Source organism: Microtus pennsylvanicus, chromosome 1 (assembly GCF_037038515.1).
Source record: "Microtus pennsylvanicus isolate mMicPen1 chromosome 1, mMicPen1.hap1, whole genome shotgun sequence".
NCBI lineage: Eukaryota > Metazoa > Chordata > Mammalia > Rodentia > Cricetidae > Microtus > Microtus pennsylvanicus.
This window is the reverse complement of record NC_134579.1, coordinates 204471220-204494977: the sequence shown is the minus strand read 5'-3', so window position 1 is coordinate 204494977 and position 23758 is coordinate 204471220. Positions and strand designations below refer to the sequence as shown.

The 23758-nt window shown below is 45.1% G+C and overlaps 1 long non-coding RNA gene across 7 annotated transcripts in view; it reads right to left on the bottom strand.

Moving 5' to 3' along the window:
- The window catches only part of LOC142835812 (uncharacterized), a 43234-nt gene that overhangs the window by 18204 nt on the left and 1272 nt on the right, over positions 1-23758 (bottom strand). For all 7 annotated transcript variants that reach the window (XR_012907936.1, XR_012907937.1, XR_012907935.1 and 4 more), the window contains exon 2: positions 8228-8312. This is a non-coding gene — a long non-coding RNA (uncharacterized LOC142835812). The remainder of the gene's footprint in view (positions 1-8227; positions 8313-23758) is intronic.

The window sequence follows — 23758 nt, the reverse complement described above, 5'->3', positions numbered from 1 at the left end:
ATGTAATTGAACACAAGCATGTTGCATTTATGTTGTCTCAGTGGATGGTAATTCTCTCACAATCAATGTATGAAGCTTTCCTGCTGGTTCCACATAGAAACTGCCTTTCAAATCACAGCTCAGAATGAGTTCAATGATTCACCAATATCCAGCCTTTGAAAACTATGTGTTTTCTCTTCTTTAAACATGGAACCTGCGGTTAAGTCATTTTTACAAAAGCAACAAACTAAAGTGGTTTTTCAAATATTTTACTTGACTTTCTTTTGATGCTGAAGTAGCTTTTGCTAATATAAGCTCTTTAGAATCGAGCAGGAAGCTCCCTAAAATTCTAGGGCTGCTTAAAATTATATAACCAGAAATCTCCTTTCTCCCCAGCTACCAGCCCTCTCCTTCTGGGAGTATGTCAGCAATTGTTCACGATTCATCCTGACAAATGTTCTGGTGTAAATATTTAGAGAAATCCTTTCCATTTAGAGATTAGATAAAGTATAAGTAACTGTTTTGAAATGATAGGTCTTTATTAATGGTTGCAAGAGCAGACCTTATTTCATCTAATGCATAGATGCCAACACCCTCCCTTAAGACCGAAGAGAACAGAACCAAAATCAAACCAAAATGGATCGGTGTCTCCATGAGATGTAGGAATCACTTTTCCCGCGTTCCCTAGGCGAATGCCCAGAATTTAGGGTTTAAGACGTACACTTGCATGAGATCCCAAGTGATCTCAAAGTGCATGCAAGTTTCAGACTTTATTATGCATTCTTCCAGTCTTGGAAAGGGCAAATTAAACTCTGCACAAGTTTAGAAGTTTTTGTTTCTTGCCCTGTGGCATGTGTTCAGCCCCTGGGTAGCAACTGGTGTGAGACCAGGGCCCACTCTTTAGAGGCCACCACATGGTGGATTAGCCATTCTGAAAACTGCCTTAGGAAAAAAGAAAAGTGCAAGAGTAGACAAAGAAATCTAGAAACTTCTCAGTCTTTCCCATTTGTTAGGGCCATTCTGTGAACAAGCTCCAAAGCCCCGGGGAAGGGATATACCTGAAGCAGTGTTTGAGGGCGGCCACCTTTGCCTAGCACCTCAATTTCTGCTTTCTATCAGTCAAAGGCATAGCTGCTGTAACGGGGAAGACAGAGTGAGCCTCCCTGAGGGAGCACCAGCACAGTTCTTCCTCTCCTGAGTCTGTTTTGGAAGTGCACTTGAGCACTGTGCTCACAGCCAGTGGACCATTTGTCAGGAAGATGCGTGAGATGGAGAAAAAGAAAAGATAAAATTTGGGGGTGAGAAGCTACTGATCGGATGTAATCTCTAATCCACAGCTCGGCCCCGTGCTAAAGCCATATATATATATATATATATTAGGTCTGGGTAAGGATGAAAGTTCCAAGAGCTAGAGAGGGAAGCTCATCCTGGTCTTGGGAAAGAGATCAGGGAGGGGTAGGATAGAAGGGGTTTCTCTCCCACTTCTTTGTGCTTTGGGAAAGAGGTCAAAACTTAATTCTGGGCGGGGGGGGGGGTGGACAAGTTACTTGGAAGCGACTGGTGGGGGAGACTGTGGGCATCTCAATCTGAGTGCGAAAGAAGAAAATAAAGAGTGAGAAAAGAGAAAGGAAAAATGAGGGGAAAAGAAACTTCTACTTTTTCCTCCTTTTGCGTGTAGAAGGCAAGCGTGTGGGGCCCTGCGGAAGGGAGCTGACCAAGTTGGCTGCGTCGGGCTGTGACAGGTGCGGCAGGATGCGTCAGCCTTCCCACAGGCAGTTTGGCTGCTTTCATTGACGGCAGGCACAGGGTGGCAGCGGAGAGCGCTGCAGAGCCCAGCGCTGCAGAGCCCAGCCCTCCCCCGGGAATCGAGTGCAGTCAGCCTGAGGTAGGTGCGCAGGCTTAGGGAGGGAACCCTGGGGACGATCGCGGTGGCAAAGTGGTGCCCGGTTGGCGGAGAGAGGTCACGAGCCGCCACGCGCCGCCCCTGCTGCCCCAACCGGCCTGGCTCGCGTGACTGTAGCGCAGGGCTTGCAGCAGAAGAGGGAGCGAGCGAGCGAACTACAGCGGGAAGTTCAAGTGCCAGAGCAGTGCGGAAGAGGCCCGGCCGCTTCACATCCCGGCTCGGCTGCGCAGAAGGGACCTGTTGATTGCGGTAGAGGCGCTTCTCGCCGGCTCATCCGTGTGTGTCCGTTTATGTCGTGTCCGCGTGTTCGTGTGTGTCTGTGTGCGCTCTCGCGTGCACAGCCGAGCCACGGCAGAGCAGGCGGCCGAGAGTTCGCGTGTGCTCTCCCCGTTCGCCACCTCTCGCGTCTCAGACTGCGGGAGAATTTTCTAGAAATCAGGGGCGCGGTTGGCGGAGTCCGCACCGCTTAGGGGTCCCCTCTTGTAGGAGGGCGCGGTCCGGTCGGAGCACTCGCGTCGCCGGGGCAGAGCTCTTCTCGGTGCCGCGCGGGCGAGCTTGCGGGTGGGACAAGCCGCAGAGGGGGCCGGGGAAGTTGACGCCGTGGGGTGAGGCGGGGGTGAGTATTTGGAAAGACTGGAGCCCTGGCATCAGCGCCCCCCCCCCCCCCCCCCCCGCCAGCCGCCGAACAGAGGAGGAGGCAAACTTGAGGGAGCGGCAGGCCAAGGAGCGCGCTGGAGGAGGGAGAACTTGATCGCCTCCCCGGGTGGGAATAAAAAAGACAAAAAGGGGGGGGGAGTTTTGGGTCCGAACCCCCCTTCCATCTCTGGCCACTGCGAGGCCCAGAGAGAAAGTTGATCCGCCCAGTGGCTTGTTCTGTGCCCAGCCCTCAGGAGGCAAAGGTATCTGTCTATTCGTTCTGTCCCTCTGAACTCTTATTTACAATGTGTGTGTGCTAGTGTGTGTGTGTGTGTGTGTGTGTGTGTGCTAGTGTGTTTGTGTGTGTGTGCTAGTGTGTGTGTGTGTGTGTGTGTGCTAGGGTGTGCGTGTGCTAGGGTGTGCGTGTGCTAGGGTGTGTGCATGATTCTGCTGTGGGTGCATGGCATGGGGAGGCCAGAGATAAGCTGGAGTTGTTACTTGCCTTCCTGTATAGGTCTCCATCTTTTTTTTTTAAAACCTGATAGCTTTCTCTGAATCTGGCTCACTGATTGGCTAGATTGGCTGACTAATGAGCTACAGGGCTCCTTAAGTTGCCACCCTACCTTAAATGCTCTAGTTACAGATCAGGGTGTTTTTGTGGGAGTGCTCAGGATCTGAACTCAAGTCTTCCTCTTCATGCTTTTGGGGCTGTCACTTTAGTGAGCTCTCTCCCCGACCCCTTATTACTGGATTCTTTTCTTTTTTACAGGGGTGGGTGGGAGGGTGTGTTCTGAGGCAGGGTTTCTTTGTGTAGCACTGACTGCCCTGGAACTTTCCCTATAGACCAGGCTGGCCTCTCACTTACAGAGATCCTCCTGCCTGGGCCTGAGTGCTGTGATTAAAGGCCTGTGCCACAAGGGCCTGGCTGTTGTTGGATTCTTAATTAGCATTTCAGCACCCCCTTTTCTACTGACAGCAATTTCTTTCTTTTGAATTGAAAAAGTGAGAAAACCAGAACAAAGCGGTTATGAATGGCGGCCTTTATAAATATACAATGGTAGGGAAGAGCTGGGAACTTTAAATGTCTGTAGAGTCTGAGCTACAATATTGTAGCTAAAATTTATGGCAGTGTGGGGGAGGGGAGTTAATTAATTAACATGTAATGAACATTTAAGTGTCTCCTATGGATTAAATCCAAGAAGGCATTACTTATTTCTGCCAGATACCGTGTCTTAGGAATATAGTATAGCCTTGTGAGTTTTTGAAAACATTTCTACGGGGATATGTAGTTTTGTATAGTTTTGTCTAATAAGATCTCTTTGCTCATCTGGAGAATGCTGGCTCAACCCCAGCCAATAATCCAGAACCTACATTTAGGATCCGGACCCATTTGATGGGGGAAACCACAGCTGGGTTAGAATATCTCAATAGTGCTTTCTGTTATTTATTCTGTTTCTACTCTTTAATCTTCCTTTCTCCTTTTCCCTCAGGCTTTCCTGCCTCCTCTGTCTTGAGTACTAAAGAGTTTGCTAATTGGCCTGGAGAGGTGGCCCAAAGGTTAAGAGTTCTGGCTGCTCTTGTAGTGGTCCTGAGTTCAATTCCCAGAAACCACATGGTGGCTTACAACCATCTGAAATGAGATCTGGTGCTCTCTTCTGGTGTATTCATGCAAGCAGAGCACTGTATACAAATGAGATAAATCTTTAAAAAAAATAGTTTGCTAATTCCTGTTTTTCAGAAGCAAAAAGAAATTAACGTTAACTTTCCTTTTAAATTTTTTTGTTATTAGTATTCCTCTGTGTGTGTGTGTGTGTGTGTGTGTGTGTGTGTGTGTGTGTGTGTGTTTGTGCATTATATTAAATGTTTGGCAGTCAGAGGACAGCTTTGGAGTTATTTCTTTTTAAAGATTTATTTATTTATTTTGTATACAGTGTTCTGTCTGTCTGTCTGCTTGCTGGCCAGAAGAGGGCACCAGATCTCATTACAGATGCTGTGAGCCACCATGTCATGTTCTGCTGTGCACTGACTTAATTAGTGCAGTTAGAGAATTCATAGATCCAGTCCTGGGGCATGTGTGGGTGATGCTGCAGAGACAGTGGATAGGAACAGTCACCAGGCTGTGCAAACATGAGCACAATTCCAGGGAGAGGAGACCCCAGCTTGCTGGAGTAGTCAGTGCAGTACCTGTGTGCTGAGCTGAAGACAATGCTTATTAGTCTTCATTTGAGCAGCCACTGTGGCTGTGCACAGCAAGCTACAATGGGAATGAGAAAGCTGAAATCTGTGATGCAATATATCGTCTTGAATGGGTTACTGGGCCTCCTTCAGCCTGGATTTTCCCCTCTGAAAAATGGGAATGTCAACATTGGCCTTTCTTTCTTTCTCTCTCTCTCTCTCTCTCTCTCTCTCTCTCTCTCTCTCTCTCTCTTTCTTTCTTCCTTCACTTTCCTTTTTGTAAAGGAAGGATTTTGAGCCCTGAAAAAAGGTCTTCAACTGTGTGGTGGTCATTTGACCTTGTCACTGTAGCAGGCTTTGTGCCCAACAAGAGTAAGACTGCTTCGTGCAGAGCCTGGTGACTCAGTTACCATCTTCATAGTTTGTATAGCATATGTACCAGTCAGAATTTTCTAGCCATGTCTATCTTTTACTCCACTTTCCTTTCTTTCTTATTTTTGTGTTTGAGACAGCACCTTGGATTTGTAGCTCTGACACTCACTGTGTAGACCAAACTGACCTGGAACTCACAGAGATCCTCCCACATTTGTCTCAGGAGTGTTAGGATCTGAGTCATGTACTATTATGCCTGCTGTTGTCTGTCTATCTTTCCTTATTATTTAAATTTTTATTATGTTTATTTGTTTATACCATGAAGTAGTAGTGCTCACCTTTCAACACAGCAGGCAGGAGACAGAGACAGGTGTATCTCTATGAATTTGAGGCCAGGCTGGTCTACAGACCTAGTTCCAGGACAGCTAGGACTACACAGATTAGCCCTGTCTCAAAAAAAAAATCTAATCAACCAAAACAAACAAACAGAAAACAGGTTTATCTGTCTGTCTGTCTGTCTGTCTATCTATCTACAGGTCGGTCTATCTATCTATCTATCTATCTATCTATCTATCTATCTATCTATCTATCATCTATCTATCATTTGTCTATCTATCATCTATCTATCAATCAATCTATCTATGTATCTATCATCTGTCTATCTATCATCTATATATCTATCATCTATCTATTTATTACTTTATATGTATGTGTGCTTTGTGTGCATCTAATTATGTGTGTGTGGGTGTAAGCATGTAAGTATGACCGAAAGTGGGTGCTGCGAGTCCACCTCAGGTCATCGGCAAGAGCAACAAGTGCTCTTAACTGCTGAGCCAATTCTCCAGCTCCAGTGTCTTTTATTTCTTGTGAAAAAAGATATTGGTTGTTGAACAGAAGAACAGCACTCTATCATGCTGCTGGTTACAAGGCCTGAACTTTGTCCCAAATGAACAGAAGGGCTAAATGAAAGAAATGTTAAAACTAATCCTGCTGGTGGCAAGGGTAGGGTGAGGGAAGTGTGGATCAGTGTGAGGGGAGTTTGTTTACTGTCATTAGCATTTTGGTGATGTCCCCAGAGTCTGCCTGGAAAGGGGGGTGAGAGAACAGGTGACTGGGGAGGTGGTAATGGGAGTGACTGGGGAGGGCAGGGACTGATTCCTGAGAATGACTGCTTTGAAGGAGCATTTCAAATAAACCCCCAGCTGTTCCTGTTAGATGTCCTTGACGCTGTAGTGCTCATTATCAATAACACTCTAAAATCAAGATAGATAGATAGATAGATAGATAGATAGATAGATAGATGATAGATAGATAGAGAAATACTATGTTATTATTTTCATCCCAATGATCTGAACCTGACAAAACAAATCCTGACATGCTCCAGTTTTATTAGTTTTATTTCATCTCCTTTTTATAGATTATCCAATCAATATCTTGAGCATCTAAACACTCAGTAGTGAAGGAGAAAATATGTTCTTGTCCATTTATCTAATCCTGGAGTCACTGAGAGGAGGTAGTTCTTAAGTAAACACTATGGTTTTGTTGTTATTTTAATGTTGTGCCTTTGGCATTTTGCCTTCCTGCATGTCTGTACCACCACATGTGCCTAGGGAGGTCAAAAAATGTCTTGTAATCCCCTGGAACTGGAGTTATGATCTGGGTCCTCTGCAAGAGCAGCCAATACTCTTCACCACTGAACAATCTCTTCAGCCCATGGTGTTTTATCTTTAGGAATCATGGATTGTCATAGATAAGATAGCGAAGGTTTCTGGTCGATCGATCAGGACAGTGACATTGTAAGAGAAGTAGCTATATGTGGTATGTGACAGTAGAACCCATGGAGTCCCAAGGACAGATAGGTCACAGAGTCTTCCTTCAAGCAGTATTCATAGTAATAGGAAGCTTACAGAGAGAAAGTGGGAAGTATCCTTCAATGCATTGGCATGGGAAACCACTTCCTGAATACAACACCAGTAACACAGACACTGTGATTGACAATTAATAAATGGGTCCTCATGAAACTGAGAAGCTTCTGTAAGGTGAAGGACACTGTCAATAAGACAAAATGGCAGCCTACAGAATGAGAAAATATCTTCACCAACCCCACACCTGACAGAGGGCTGATCTCCAAAAAGAATGCAAGAAAAGAGACATCAAAATACCAAGTAATCCAATGTTAAAGTGGGTACAGATTTAAACAGAGAATTCTCAACAGAATAATCTTAAATGGCCAAGATACTCTTAAAAGAATTGTTCAAAATCCTTAGTCATCAGGGAAATTAGAATAAAAATGACTCTCAGATACCATCTTACACCTGTCAGAATGGCTAAGATCAACAAAGCTAATGACAGTCTTTGCTAGAAAGAATGTGGAGTAAGGGGATCACTCCTCCACTGCTGATGGGAGTGCAAACTTGTACAGTCACCTTGAAAATCAGTATGGTGTTTTCTCAGAAAATTGGCAAACAGTCTACCTCATGACCCAGTTATACCAATCTTGGGCATATACTCAAAGGCTCAATCATAGTGTAGGACACTTGCTCAACTATGTTCATAGCAGTGTTATTCATAACAGTCGGAACCTGGAAACAATCTAGATGCCCCTCAACCAAAGAATGGAAGTGAAAATGACAGACATTTACACAACGGAATATTACTCAGCAGTTAAAAAAAAGTCATTGTGAAACTTTCAGGCAAATGGATGGAACTAGAAAAATATCATCCTGAGTGAGGTAACCCTTACCCAGAAAGACAAACCTGGTCTGTCCTCATTTATAAGTAGATATTAGCTGTAAAGTAAATATAACCAAGCCACAACCCACAGAACCTGAAGAGCTAGGTAAAAAGGAGGACCCAAAGAGAGGTGCATGGATTTCCCTGGGAAGGGGAGAAGTAAATGAGATCTGCTGGGTAAGGAGAAAGTGGTGGGGGGATGGAGGTATGGAAACACGAGGAATTGGTTTGTGCAGTTGGGAGCAGATGGACAGGGAGGATAATTAAAGAAGTCTCTTGATGGGGGGACCATTTTGGGGCTGAGGAGAAAGCTGAGGCCAGGGATACTTTCTGCAATCCACAAGTATGACCCCAGCTAAGACTCCTAGCAATGGTAGAGTGACCGCCTGAAATAACCTTTTTCTGTAAGCAGATGGTGAACACCCCTACCTGTCATCAGGGAGCCTTCATCCAGGATCTTATATAAGCAGATGCAGAGATCCACACCCAAGCACTGGACTGAGATCCGAGAATCCTTTTGAAGAGAGAGAGGAAAGATTATATGAGCAAGGAGGGTCAAGGTCATGATAAGGGAACCCACAGAGACAGCTGACCTGAGCATTTGGGAGCTTGCCAAGTCTGAACCAACAGAGTGCATGGGACTGACCTAGGCCCTCTGCTTGTGTGTGACAGCTGTGTAGCTTGTGGGGCTCCTAGAAGTGGGATCAGGACCTGTCCCTCTACTTCAGCTGGCTTTCGGTAGCCCATTTCCTTCTCCCAGAGGCTTTTCTCGGTTCTGCTTGGCCCCACTGGCCCAGTTTCTCTCTTGCCCACCAGTCCACAGCCACTTATAAAATAATCCCTCCATAACCTGTAGACCCACATTCTCTCCAGTTTCCTCTGGACACACAGCCCTTAACCCTCCTTCCATCAACCAAGAGATGGCAGCACTTGCACTAGTACACACACTGTGTGTGTCAGAATCACACTCTGTAACTCAGACTGGCTTTAATTTGCAGCATCCCCCTTCGCCAGGCTCCTGAGGTCTGGGTTTGCAGTCTTGTCACCACTAATATTGAGCTCACTTCCAGGCGCTACCCATTAAGAACTTCCACACCATTTTACCCAAAAAGAGGCTTAAACACTCTTTTCCTGAGGCCTGAGGAAACATCACGCCAAACCCATGCCCTCTCAGCCGCAGAAGCCGAAGCAGGAGAACAGGGCTTGTTTCCACAGCAGGACAAATGTAGAGGTGCTCAGTGGGCCCCAGGGAAGCTCCAGCCCTTGTATCCTCAGATAGTGATGTCTATTTGGGGTGAGTCTAGTTTTCTCTAAAGGGGTCACTAACTATGTGCATCTTGACAAGTCGCACCATATCTACCTGCACATCAAAGCCCCGTTCCACCTGGAGTGTGACAGCAGCAGAATGTCACATGCAAATGGACAGGAGACTAGATGTGGCCTTTATCTTAGTCTTCTGACTCCAGATCAGAGGATAGTCTGCATTCCAACACTAGTGTCCTTTCCCGAAGCTACTTCATCAAGTCCGGACAAAGATGCCTATTTCACGGTCAACAAAGCATCCTTTGCTGCCCGTGGCTTCTGGGAACTGAGATGAGAGGAGATGGTCCTGGGGTTGTGGTCCCTGCTCTCTCCTTTGCTGTCCAGTGCATCCCTCACTCAAGTGATAAAGTGAGATGATGCTGAGGTGATAGTTTAGGAGACGATTGATCTCAGTCATTCTTTGTGATAAGGTATAGATTGAAGTCTATGACCTGGAGGAGAAGCAAAGCTATGTCAGGCAGACCTCTGTCCCTTGTAGGATAGCTATGATCCTACAGGTGACTCACTAGGTCACTGTTCCCATTTACTTCTGGGATCTCTCAATTCCGTCCAGTCTACCTCACATCATAGTAGAGGTAGGACTCAGCTCCTGATGGACCCCTGAGGCTGCATTGTCACTGGTATCACAGGACCAGAGGGCCCCTCTCTCCCAGGGTCCAAGACTGTGCCAGTGGCCACTTTGCAATTCTAAGACTGTCTCTGCTGTCACTGCGCAGGCTTGCTTTCCACCTCTGGGGTCTCTATTGTTATTCTTCAATTAGTTACCACCAAGAACTCCACGTAGCATCTACCATACACGCCTCAGTGTCACAGATCGTCCTCAGTCACGACATAGAGGACATCTATTTGGCCACACTCACCATTCATGTATTGTCCATGGGGGCTTTAACTTATTAGAGCAGACCTGAGCCTACAAACCCTTTAGCCATTCACAGTAGACTCTAGGGGCCATATGTCTGTCTAAATGGAGCAATGACCCTGGGGGAAGAGCTGCACCTGCTGTGGGTGAGGAGTCCTCCTTATCTAAATCCTTTCTCTCCTCCAAAAAAGGACTCTGGGATCTCTGAGAAGTGGTTCTGAGGTGGACACTGTGCCCAGGAGCCCATCTTTTTTCCTGGCTGACAGGTCTCATATGATTAAGTATCAATTTCTGGCAACATATAGCTCACTGACTGATGTGGGATTCCCCCTGTATGCTATGAATGTGTTTTATTGCAATTGGTTAATTTAAAAGCCTGCTTTCACCCAGAATATAGCCAGTATGTAATATATATATATAAAGCAGAGTCAAAAAAAAAATCCATGTAACCACCACAGTGGACAGATGCTGGATGTCGAATGGACCTTACCAGTAGGCCACAACCATGTGGCAATATATAAATTAATAAATTGGATTAATATAAGATGTAAGGGATAACATAAATATGTTCAAGGTATTGGCCCAAATGTATTGTAATTAATAGAGTTTCTGTGTGGTTATTTTGGATCTGGGCAGCCAGGAAAGAAATAAGCAGCCTCCAACAACACCTGACCATCTGTTTGCCTGGAGAAACTTTGTCACTTTGGGGGCACATGCCCTAGCCTGAGGTCACAACCTGGGTTATTACACATCACAAATCATCTGAGCCCTTGTCCCTCCATGATGCTTTCCCTGACCACTCCACTTTGGTCTACTACATCAGGAGATTTCTGCCCATGTTCCTGACGTCTCATTTCAGGAACACCATCTGCCTTGCCTGCCCTGGCCTTGTATAGTTTTCATCACTGGACTTCTGGAGAGGTCCATGTCCTCCCTGGTATTTGTGCCCATTTTGCTCTGCAGTCCCAGGAAATGAGGACACTCCTGAGTCAGAGATGCTTGGTAAGGGAGAGGGGTAACCCCTTTCACTTTCTCTAGGATAAAATTTCCTCAACCACCTGGGGAAAGTAGATTTCTGGGAGTCAAAAGTCTTTGTTTCTCCCTGCTAGGCAGCTCTCAACATACATGACCACTATGTCCCTTCTGGACATGTCTCTCTTCTGGACATCTTGTCTGATTGTGATCTGTCCACATAATAACCTAGGGAAAAGAGCTCACCTCATGTTTTCTCCATGAGGCCTGGTGGGGCCTCCTGATAGCCCAGGACCACAGGCTGCCTTTTCCCAGGGCCAAGTAGCATATGAGGAGTCACAAAGAAATGTAGTCTATTTTCCTAGCTGCAGGTATCTGGCTGGCTTCTGCTCAAGCAAGGTGATTCTCCAGTTAGACACTGCCATGAGCTCTTTCCTTGCACCATTTCCTAGGACTGACAGATTGTCCTGGGACCAATGGAGAGACAGAGAACTCAGTACTGCTCAGTCTAACAGACTGGGTGCTTCTGCAGTGACAATCTGACAGTGAAAGCTGGCAAATGCTGACATAGATCCATGACTTTGTCACTAAAGTATAGCTGTGGTGGTAGCAATACTAGATAACTTCCTCTTTGTGATGACCTGGGCTGGGTCACCACACTGATAGAGGGTCTTGCTCTGATTAACTCTCCCCTCTAGAAACACCCCCACAGACACAGAACATCCCATCCATTCTCCATATCCACTAAGCCAGTCAGGCCGACAATGGAGTCCACCATCACTACCCGTTACAGTTTGTCCTCTGTGTTTTAACTTACAGTGCCTACTATAGATAAACACAGCAGGGAGGCAACACTGACATAAAAACACACAGTGCACTACAGACACCACTACAGCCTCCCCCACCCCTGCCCTACTGCACCCTCCTCTCCCAGTAACTCCCTTTCCCTTTTCATATATTCATGTTCCGCTGCCCTTTATCTCAATTTTAATACGAGACTGCTTGTTCATTTCCCGGATGCCCAGACCTGAATAATCACATGATAGTATATCAATTGCAACACTGTTTGGCCAATGACTTAGGGGCATTCCTTACATGCCAAATTAGACGACATCTTTTAATCTCTTCATTGTCACAAGGCTCTGTCTTGTCAATATACTTATGGCGCCATTCTTCAGCAGCTACATGGTGTCCACTTGACTCCGCCTACTCTCTCTCTATATCTCTGTTCAGATTTCTTGCCTGGTCTATATTCTGTCCTGCCTTAGGCAGTGCAGGTAAAGTCTTGATATTCCAGTGCCTTCTGCAGAGACCTAGTTAGGGCACCGACTTTATTATTTCTCTGTTTTTCCTGAGTCTATTGCCAAAGATTCCTGAGGGCTCAGCTGCGGGTGAGTGAAATGAATGAGCAGAGGGTGTGGAGTCTGGAACAACAGTGTCCTCACCTCGCAGGTCACAGTCACACTCTCCATGTGTCCAAGCACAATGGGGCTGTCAGTACACTGGGAGGGAAGAACAAAGCCAAAGGCTCTGGGGGGGACCCTGAAAGAGATGTAGGTAAAGATGGAACTAGGAACCTGCATTAGCTGGACCATGGGTAGGCTTGAATTCATAGCCCAGGTGGCCAAAATTTTTGTGAATTTTCAGGAATGAATTTCTGGCTGGACTCTTCTGCAAACCAAACTGAATGTTGCACAATTCTTTCCATAGCTCCTCCTGTTGGCACCTGGCCTCAGGAAGAAATCATGGCAAAGGCTCTGACCTCACTGCACAGTAATTCCCAGCATCTGTGCCTTTGGCTTCTATTGATCAGTCTGAGGACCACTCTGCTGGCTGGTGAGTTACCTGAATCTCAATTAGAGGGTATTGGGGGATGGGAACAGACAGGGTTCTAGTCTTGACATACTCCTAGGATAGCTGGAAGCTCTTGGTTGTCTCCTTCCCCTCTTCATCACCACAGTGAGGAGACCCCTGGTTCTCCCCTGCCCTACCCCACCCAGTCTTCAGTGGATTAAAGAAGTTAGTGGAAAATTTGTATCTGGAGGGTAGAGCAGGGACTACATGAATGAAGAGCTTGGTGACAGAAGGGAATATCTGGTGATGCTCTCCACACTACTGGGGTCTGCAGGATGCATAAAACCCAGTCATGTGCAGGATGTGATGAGCACAGTGCAGATCCCTCCAGGAAGTGATCTCAGACAGCTCCCTTGGACATTAGGCATGCTATACTCTGAAGACAGCCTCTCAGGGGACTCCTCAGGAGCTCTTCACCATTCTGGGACTCTTTGCCCTTGAACTTTCTTTCCCACCTTGCAAGGCAATTCTCCAGAGGATCACAACAGGTGCACCCAGGGACAAGGCGGCCACAACCACATACATTCTTACATTTATTTTTCTGTTTTGTTTTTCTTTCCTTCTTTTTCTTGTTGCTGTTTTGTTTTAAAGGCAGAATTTCACACCATAACTCACACTAGAGACTTTGCAGCAATCCCTTCTCTAACCCAGTCTACCAAATGCTGGGATTACAGCTTTGTGCCACCAGGCTCAGCTTCAATTCCCCAGTGACACTTAAACCTCTCCAGCCTGCTCAGCTCCCTTTCCTGCCCATCTAGCCTTTTCTTTTAGCCCCTCTTCCACCAGGTAGCAATCTGTTCTCATGCCTAAAGATACTAAGCTAAGCAGCTAAGAAGAGACTGGAACACCTTGTGTACTGTGTAGGACCTTGGCAATGGTCCACTGTAAGGACCTACAGTAGTTTCTTTCCTTGCTCCCAGGCCCATGCTCTCCACCCCCTTGGAAGATGACTTCAGATAATGGCGTTCATTAGGCAGGAGTGGGTTCATGTTGTTTGTATATGAAGCCAGTGATTATTTTCAACCTGGCAAGCCTCATGATATCTCTCTCTACCAAAGATTCAGTTCCACATTTGGTATGAACCTCAGAATGCAACAACCTGATAATTGAATCACATTTGTCCTCTAACCCAGATTGGGGTATATCCATTCTTGGTGTCCATTTCCACAGAGTGTCTTCAGATGTGAAGAAGTACAATATAAAGAAATCCCATACTAGCTTAGAAGTGAGTATAATAAAAGGATATATATCACAGTCCTCTGCATGAACAGGGGAAACAGGAACGGAATCCAGCACCCAGAAGAGAGAGTAAGCAAGCACTTTACATTGGCATTTATAGTATAGGAGGCCACATCAACATGGGCTGGTAATTTAAGGCTACTGGCTGAAGGAGTTCCTACAGAACAAATGTACTACCAAAGCTGCATGATTCTCAGGGAGCAGTACGTTCTGTACTACCTATGACTACTGGGTCAGCTAGAAATGACAAGAAGCGGAGCAAGCCTTTAATCCTGGCACTCTGGAGGCAGAGGCAAGATCTCTGTGAGTTTGAGGTCATCCTGGTCTCAAGAACTAGTTCGAGGACATGCTCCAAAGCTACAGAGAAACATTGTCTTGAAAAAAACCATGAGGAGACCCAAAAATATGAGCCTATTTCCACATTGACCATTGGTCAGAGAGTTGGAACTTACCTCTATTTCTTCTAGGTTATTGTTTTTCTACCTCAAACAAAAAACCCACCTAGATTTAGAACAGAGTGTTCTGCTCACTCAAGGTTATTGTAAACAGGTGTGGCTTTCACCTTGTATTTCAGAAATATAGAAATAGATATGTGTCTACCTCAAACAAAGTCTAAGGATCCAATCAAGATTCCAGCTTTTTTAAAAAATGTATTTATTTATTTATTTATTATGTATACAATATTCTTTCTCCGTGTATGCCTGAAGGCCAGAAGAGGGCACCAGACCTCACTACAGATGGTTGTGAGCCACCATGTGGTCGCTGGGAATTGAATTCAGGACCTTCGGAAGAGCAGGCAATGCTCTTAACCTATGAGCCATTGCTCCAGCCCCCAGATTCCAGTTTTTTAAAGGGGATAGCATTGGATTCTACCCAGGGAGTGGTTCACCTACACAGAGAGGAAAGAATCACGGAGACATAGGACAGCATCTGAAGAGCCAATTGATCTCCTGCATACTGAGTTTTGAGGCCTGAGTTCTCCTGTGTTTATTGTTCCATACTCTTTATAACCCTGGGCCAGCTACTTTCACAGCACTGTTCATCTGTTTGTCTTTAGTTATTAAAATGCAATCACATATGGTTTTGCTAAGCATCTATCTATATTTGGGGTTTCTGTATTCTATTAGCCATGCTCCATGCCCTGCATTAAGCAGTTAGGACACAGGCTGTATCTTCCTTACTCAACAGTGACCCACTGTCCTTTGATGTTACTGCTTCCTGACCACTCTACTGGGTGAGCTTTTCTGTACCATATTTGCTAGGATTCAGAAATACCTTTCTCTAAGCCCACTCTAGCCTTGAGTCATCACCATCCCTGAGCTTCCAGCAATGCTGGTGCCCTTCTCCCTGGTCCTTCTCACTGTGCTTCTCAGCAGGGATGCTGCAGCATCCACAGACAGCATGGACTCTACACACTTCCCCTGGAAATGTTTGCTGTTCCATCCACTCTGGCACATGCACTTCTCTGAGATTCTTAATCCCCACTCTTCCATTGCCAGATATAATCTGCCTAGATTTGTTTTATATTTTAGTGTGGGAATGGTGATCCACTGACCTAGTCCAGGAAGTTATCCCTGGATAAATATGTCCAGGGGATCTAACGTGTGTTGTTCTGGCTTCATTCTGTAACTGTGAGAAAACATTCTAACATTAAGCAACTTTATTATTACTAATATTAGTAGTATTAATAATACTAATGAGTGCATATTTGGAAGTCGGGGATGCTTTCCTTAAATCATCATCATTCACTGTTCCTCCTTCGGCAAATTCAGTTTCCTTTCATCAACTTCTCACTGGGTTTTTCTCAGAAATTCCCGATGCATATTCTATCTGATCCATGTAGAGTGCCCAGTCTGTGACCCTTAGCACAACCACACAGCTAGTTCTCTGCTCCAGCGGGTTCCTGTTCATGTCCAACAAATCCCTCAGTGAGGTGTACTGAGTGAGACAGAATCTCAGCCGGTAAAGAAGACATTCAAACCCTAAGAGTGGGAGGAAGAGGAAAGTAGAGTCGGAGGAAACCATGGGGAGAGAAGAAACAAGTGGTAGAAGAGGCAGTGAGGTGAAGGAAGAGGAAGATGGTTGAGGGGGACAGGAAAGGATGTCCCAAAACCTGCAGCAGCCCAACTCATAGCAGAAGTTTTGGGGAGGGAGGAGGGAAAGAAGAATTTTTAAAACATCTCTGTTTCATTTTTTAATGTAATTATATTGCAGACTTGTTTTTAAAACATCCTTTAATATTCTGTTTATTTTAGATTTCAGTGCTCTCTCACACACAGGAGTGTTCACATGTTCATCCTCACTAGATCTTGACTACTTGTTTGTGCAGTCTGCTGAACAGATCAACACTAGGGTTGGTGTCTTCTGTTGATGCTAGGGAAAGTCTGGGAGGCCAGGAGCCATAAGTGACCTGAATAACAACTGCCAGAAGAAGGGGAGAGATTTCAGGGCTTTGAGCAGGTCACAGACAAAGATCTCTACTTGAGAATGAGTTAGGGATGTGGTTAACAAGGGGGAACCTGTCATCTGATGCCCAGCATTGTTGTGTGAAGTGGCCCAGTGGGAACACGGTCAGTACTGTACCTACAGGTGGCAGCTCCCCTCCCATGACAAGTTGCAGCATAGTCCAAAGGCCTTTCCTGAACTCCAGGCTTCATGTTGAATTTACCACATGTCCTATGATGCCTCCTTTCCCTGTGAGTTCAGTGGATTGTCAGTCCCAGGAATAGATACCATCTGACAGATTTTATTCCTTAACACTTTATAAAGGCTATTAAAAGTACTTGTGAGAAAAATCCCTCTGGTAACACGGTGTACATCTGGGGATCCCACCACCCAAAGAAGGTCAAAGGTTGCATGGAAATAAAAACCCAGAAGCCAAAGGCTTCTCTTCTTGTCCTTTTGCCCTTAAGATGGATTCTGGGTGTCATTTTGTTTCACAGAACCATGGGTCCTATGACTTTCTGCTCCCTCTTTGTACTTCATCTCCTTGTTTCTCTCACAGATACACACTCTCTTACTTGTGATGTCATTGTCAAGGCCCGTACCACACCTGGGCAGTCCTGGTGTGAAGGGCAGTGCTCAGTGGATGGAGAGCCTTTCCTGCAGTATGATAATGACAACAAAGCCACACCTTTGGGAGACCTGGGGAAGGTGGCAGATGCCACTCCTGTGTGGACAGATTTGATGCAAAAGCTGGAATACTTGGGGCAAGAGCTCAGGAATATGTTGGCTGACTCCATACAAGAGATGACTGAGATCAGTGGTAAGTGTGGGATCTGTACTGAGAAAGAGACAGGTGGCAAAGAGAGGAAGGGGAGAGCACATGTGGGAATGGGATGGTGGTTGTATCTGTGTGAGAGAGTTGAGAATTGGTCCAACTTTGGAAGCATGTGGTACCCAGTGGGTAACAAAGGACAAGTCATGTGGAAATGATCCTGGATCACAAGCCAGGCGGAAAGTCCTGACCTTTGGAGAAGTGATGGATCTATGAGAGTGAAGCATGATGGTATTGTGTGTGGTTCACAGGTCAGCCCACTTTACAGGCCACCATGCTTTCTCAGTATGAACAAGAACAAATTGTTGATGCCTCCTGGAGATTTAACATCAGTGGAAAGTACTCCTTTATCCTCAACACAATGAATATGAATTGGACACTGATTGATCGTGAAGCTGGTGGTATCATGAACAAATGGAAGGAAGACAAGCAATTAATAAAAGATCTCAAGACAATATCCACAGCAGACTGCAGTTATTGGCTCAAGGAACTCTTAAAGCACCAGAAAGAAAAGCCAAGTAGGTATTACCTAGATTATCAGGGGCCAACTCCATCACATTTGATAGATTGGGTGGGTCATTTGCTGGTGGTCTTCCTCTCTGAGATCCAGTGATGACCACAGGATTTCTCTATCTCTCCTCATCTCCCAATATTTTGCATTCCCTACGAATCAATGGTCCAGACATAGCATGGCCTACTAATGGGCCCCAAGTCTGCATGCATCACTGTCAACCTTCAGTCTTATCTGCCTCGCTTATAGCTGCCCTTTCTCCAGCTCCACATCACCCTGAGAGGCCTCACTACCTTTCTCTGGCACAATTAAACTCCAATTGAGCCACCATCCAGAAAGTTTTAACAAAAGTAAGTTGATGATTGCAAAGACATTTGTTTTCTTGTTAATGACATAAATTCTGCAAACATCATCCATACAGCCTCACGCCTCTCTCTACTCAGGAATTATAAACAGTTATTATACATGAGTCTCTTGGGCTTCCTGGGAAAAGAAGGTGGTGATCCAGATGTGCTTTTGGCTTTATCCAGAATTTTCTTGGTTTTTCTCTAAGGACCAACATCAAGGACCCCAGATATTACGCAGTTTCCATCTACAAGTCAGTTCCCCAGTAAGGAGGAATCTGTTGTTGTTGTCAGAGTGCGAGCCATCCCAATCATAGTCCTGGCTGTCTTTGTTTGCATTTGCATTTGCATTTACATGAAGAGGAAATTTCACCCCCAAAGAGGTAAGGTCCTGGCTGGGGTCTCACTCTGGTTCTTGATAGGGTTAGTTTGCTGAGGAAATGGAACAGGTGTCCCACTGGGTATCAAGGATGTGAATTCTGGTCTTCATGCTTCCAAAGCAAAGACCTTGCCCATTGAGCCATCCTCCAAGCCCTCAGCACTGACCTTTTGACAGTCTGGTTACCAGTTCAATATACTGTCTTCTGATCAGACAGTGAGAACAAGCTTCTGAACGCATCACTTGCATGCACTCCTGTCCTGTCCTTGAGAGGGACCCTTGCCATGTACTCATTGCAAACACAACTGCAAAGGTGTGTTCACACGGTCAACTAGGACTGCCCGTCTACTCTTTCTACCTCCCTTCCCTCTGTGCCACATGCAACTGAGAGGCTGCTGACCCGAGAATGGGTCTGTCTGAGAAGGGCTTGGATGGTCTGTACTCAAAATCCCTTCATCTGTCAGGGGTCATGGGACATTGAGGTACAAGTTAAGCGGTGACTTGCAGACTTCTCTGTTGGTGTACAGGGATAATTATTTTCAGACTCATAGTCTGGAGCTTTGAATCTCACTGCAAAACCTTTCCAGACAGAAACCTTCAGCTTCCTATGAATTGTCCCATCAACTGTTACAAGCCACAGAGGAAAGAGAGACCAATGGAGCCAAACGGAGAGTTTTCCAACCAGGAAACCAAAATGTTGTCCCAGGAGGATGAGACAAAGGTATGAAGATAAAAGCAGTCACTAAACCAGACATCTACATCCCCACATCCAAGGGTCAGGAAACCTCTTAAAAGAGGGGGAAGAAAGTCTGTAAGAGAATCCTGTGTTCCAGTCATGACATGGTTGCTGTACAGCTGAACTCTCAGCAGCTCTGAGCACTTGCATGATCCCTGCACAAGAGCAGACCTGTCAGCCTTCCCTTCATGGAGAGAGAGGGACTCATGGGGCTCCAGAGCCCCTTAGAATCTATCTGCACTTAATGTTGCTGGATCGGGAGAGACATTTTGTTCAGTGGTGTGACTCCTAATAAGAAGCCTATGTTGCTATCAATAACTCCTTATCCTTGCATCTATAAATAACCACAAACGAAATCACGGGGCCAATTATTTTTAAAGAGTGGAGGGAGAGTAACTGGGATGAGAAAGCAGCTAGAGAGTGGGACTGGGACAGGAGAAGGAATGGAAGGGTTGATATGACCAAAATACCTCATACACATATATGGGAACAGTTTCTATGTGTCATTAATGTGCTAGGACACTGTTTAAGGTTGATTAGTCTTTACTTTGAATGTGTGAGTATTTTCCTGTGTGTATGTGTGTATGTAACGTGTGTACCTGCTGGACCTTGCAGACGCCCGAAAACGGCACTGGATCCTCTGGAACTGCAGTTGCCGGTGCATATGAGAACTAGAAATTGAACCCAGGTCCTCTCCAAAAGCAGCAAGTGCTTTTAACTACTGAACCATCTCTCTACCACTCTGATAAATTTTGTAAAACGTGTATAAATGTTTGAATATTATTAAACAGAGCGAAGGTCTTACACCAAAATTCACAATACAGTTAAATGTCTCACAATATAAAGCCTGCCTGTTCTCTCTGATGTAGAATCCTAAAATGATATAACTCTATAAACACATTGTTTTTGTGGCTAGTGAAATATAATTGGAGCCAAACAGAAAAGAGAGTAAGAATAATGTGAGTATGCATAAGTGTCTATATTGTAAGATTATGGATTTTGCATTAGTGGAGAAAGAATTGATTATTAATACAATTAGAAAAACTGGGGAAGGTAGATCATTGTATGTTAGCAAGGATAAAACAAGATGTAGTTAGATTGTACATCGTATTTATATGGGAATGAAGGATAAAACAAGATGTAGTTAGGTTTTACATCGTATTTATATGGGAATGAAGGATAAAACAAGATGAAGTTAGATTGTACATCGTATTTATATAGGAATGAAGGATAAAACAAGATGAAGTTATATTGTACATCGTATTTATATGGGAATGAATGATAAAACAAGATGTAGTTAGATTGTACATCGTATTTATATGGGAATGTAGGATAAAACAAGATGTAGTTAGATTGTACATAGTATTTGTATGGGAAGACTTAGAAGCTGTAATGATGTTTGATTTTGTATGTTAAATGAATTTTAAAAGTATTATTAAAATAAAAAACAAGGTTCTCCAATAATAAAAATTAAAAAAAAATTAAAAAACCCAACCACATTGTTTTAATGCCTGTGCACTGTAATGATCATTTAAGTCATCATTTGTAGCGATGTCCTATTGAAGCTTGGTGAGAGGGACTCACAGGTGCTCCTAACAAAGATGCCCGGTAATATAGGAATAATGAATAAAACTGGTGAATGTAAGGTATGTACTGGATAGTTTTGTGTCAACTTGACATAGCTAAAGTCATCTGAGAAGGGGGAACATCAGTTTAAAAGTACTTCCATCAGGAGGATGCCTATATGTTTTTCTTTGGGTTCTCCTTATTTAGCTTCTCTAGGATCACTAACTATAGGCTCAATGTCCTTTGTTTATGGCTAGAAACCAAATATGAGTGAGTACATCCCATGCTCCTCTTTTTGGGTCTGGCTTACCTCACTCAGGATAGTTTTTTCTATTTCCATCCATTTGCATGCAAAATTCAAGAAGCCCTTGTTTTTTACTGCTGAGTAGTACTCTAATATGTATATATTCCATACTTTCTTCATCCATTCTTTCATTGAAGGACATCTAGGTTGTTTCCAGGTTCTGGCTATTACAAACAATGCTGCTATGAACATAGTAGAGCATATACTTTTGTTGTATGATAAAGCCTCTCTTGGGTATATTCCCAAGAGTGGTATTGCTGGGTCCAGGGGTAAGTTGATCCCGAAATTCCTGAGAAACCGTCACACTGTTTTCCAAAGTGGTTGCACAAGTTTGCATTCCCACCAGCAATGGATGAGTGTACCCCTTTCTCCACAACCTCTCCTGCAAATGCTATCATTGGTGTTTTTTATTTTAGCCATTCTGACAGGTGTAAGATGGTATCTTAAATAAGAAGAACCCAAAGAAAAACATATAGGCATCCTCCTGAATATTAACCTTCATCAGGCGATGAAAGGAGAGAGAGACAGAGACCCACATTGGACCACCGGACAGAAATCTCAAGGTCCAAATCAGAAGCAGAAGAAGAGAGAGCACGAGCAAGGAACTCAGGACCGCAAGGGGTGCACTCACACACTGAGACAGTGGGGATGTTCTATTGGGAACTCACCAAGGCCAGCTGGCCTGGGTCTGAAAAAGCCTGGGATAAAACCGGACTCGCTGAACATAGCAGACAATGAGGACTACTGAGAACTCAAGAACAATGGCAATGAGTTTCTGATCCTACTGCACGTACTGGCTTTGTAGGAGCCTAGGCAGTTTGGATGCTCATTTTACTAGACCTGGATGGAGGTGGGGGTTCCTTGGACTTCCCACAGGGCAGGGAACCCTGATTGCTCTTCGGGCTGAGGAGGGAGGGGGACTTGATTGGGGGAGGGGGAGGGAAATGGGAGGCGGTGGCGGGAAAGAGGCAGAAACCTTTAATAAATAAATAAATTTAAAAAAAGTACTTCCATCAAATCAGTAGGCAAGCCTGTGGGGCTTTTTCTTAATTGCAGGTCAATTGCAGATGGCCCAGCCCATGCTCATAGTCCTTTTCTATTAGAAAGCAGGCTGAGCACGCTATGAGGAACAACCCAGTAGGCACCACCCAGGCTTGGCCTCTGCATCAGCTCCTGCTTCCAGATTCCTGATCTGTTTGAGTCCGTTCCTGACTTCCTCACCTGATGAACACCAATTTGGAAATGGAAGCTGAATAAATCCTTTCCTCCCCAAGTTCCTTTGGTCATGATGTTTCTTCACAACAGTAACCCTAAAGAAGTCAAGGTGGTAGCAAGACATGGACAGGGGTTTTGGGGAGGATTTGAGAAGGACTTTGGATGTATGAGCTGGAAAAGTCATCAAGTGTTGAGAGATCACTGGGCCATTCCTCACGAGCTGGGGAGACAAAGTGTTGAAAGCAGTGCAGGCAATGGAGGCCTGGATGGGAAGTCTGGGAAAGCAGGTTGTTATGAGAACCACAGGATAGAGACATACTTATCAATTTATTAAGGGGTGCTATGGAGAAAACAGACTCCCAGGTTCAGGACAAGGTACACCCAGTTGCAAAATCGTTCTGTTCTACCCAAGGGAGCTGAAAACCAGCCCCACACTGCTTCAAGCTGCCTGATCTGGTCTTCACAACTCTTTAGAGCACGTGTCCTTGTCTCTCTCCTTTCAAGAAGTAAGGCCCTAAAGCCCTAACCTAGGTACCTCAAAGTCATTGGTGGAATGAACCCCACAACAGCAAACTCTACTAGGAAATCTGAATAAAGAATCAATGGTTCTGGGTAGCTGCAGTTGAAAAAAATCAGTTGTGATTCACAAGGTACCAGAAGTGCTAAAGTGAGTCCTTGGCTCTGCTGGGATACTCAGTGCTGATCAGCTGGAGTTGAGAAATTCACAGGGATTACACAGATACCAGCATCTTAGAGGTGAGGTCTTCAGGAGAGTGTTTCCTGAGAGTCAGCACACACAGGCGGTGTTCCAGACATGGCCAAGATTGTGTGTACCTTGTGCTGGCAGTGGAACTTGACAGTGTAAGAACCACCCAGGATGTGCTAGTCAAAGGTGTGAAGGTGTCATGGGGGCTAGGTGCTGTGTAGCAGGACTGGACTCCACGGAGAGAGCCCAGGATGGGCTACCAGACAAGTGCATTTGTAGTGGGAGACCCAAGCATTTTGGAGATCCAGTCCCATGGGGTGACCCCTAAGAACAGCAGCAGTGGAGTGAAGCCAGCCATAGCTAAGAAGACCAGCTGTGTGTGCCACAGAGGGCGAGCTGCAGAAGTAACTCTAGAGTTGATGGTGTGCAACACATAGTTCAATCATGGACCCTGTGTCCAGCGTCTCACTGGGGACTCTATCACTGGGCCTGTTCTCCAAAAGAGTTTCTGATGAAGATAGATTCCTAAAGGTAGACTAAGAGCAAAGTCTAAGGAATTGCAGAATATGAGCTTGCAGGAAGAAAAAAGGATTAAAAAAGTCCCAGGTGAGCAACCTGAGACACAAAAGTGCATGTCATCCTCAAAGAGCGGCAGATATGGAAGCAGCCTTGATG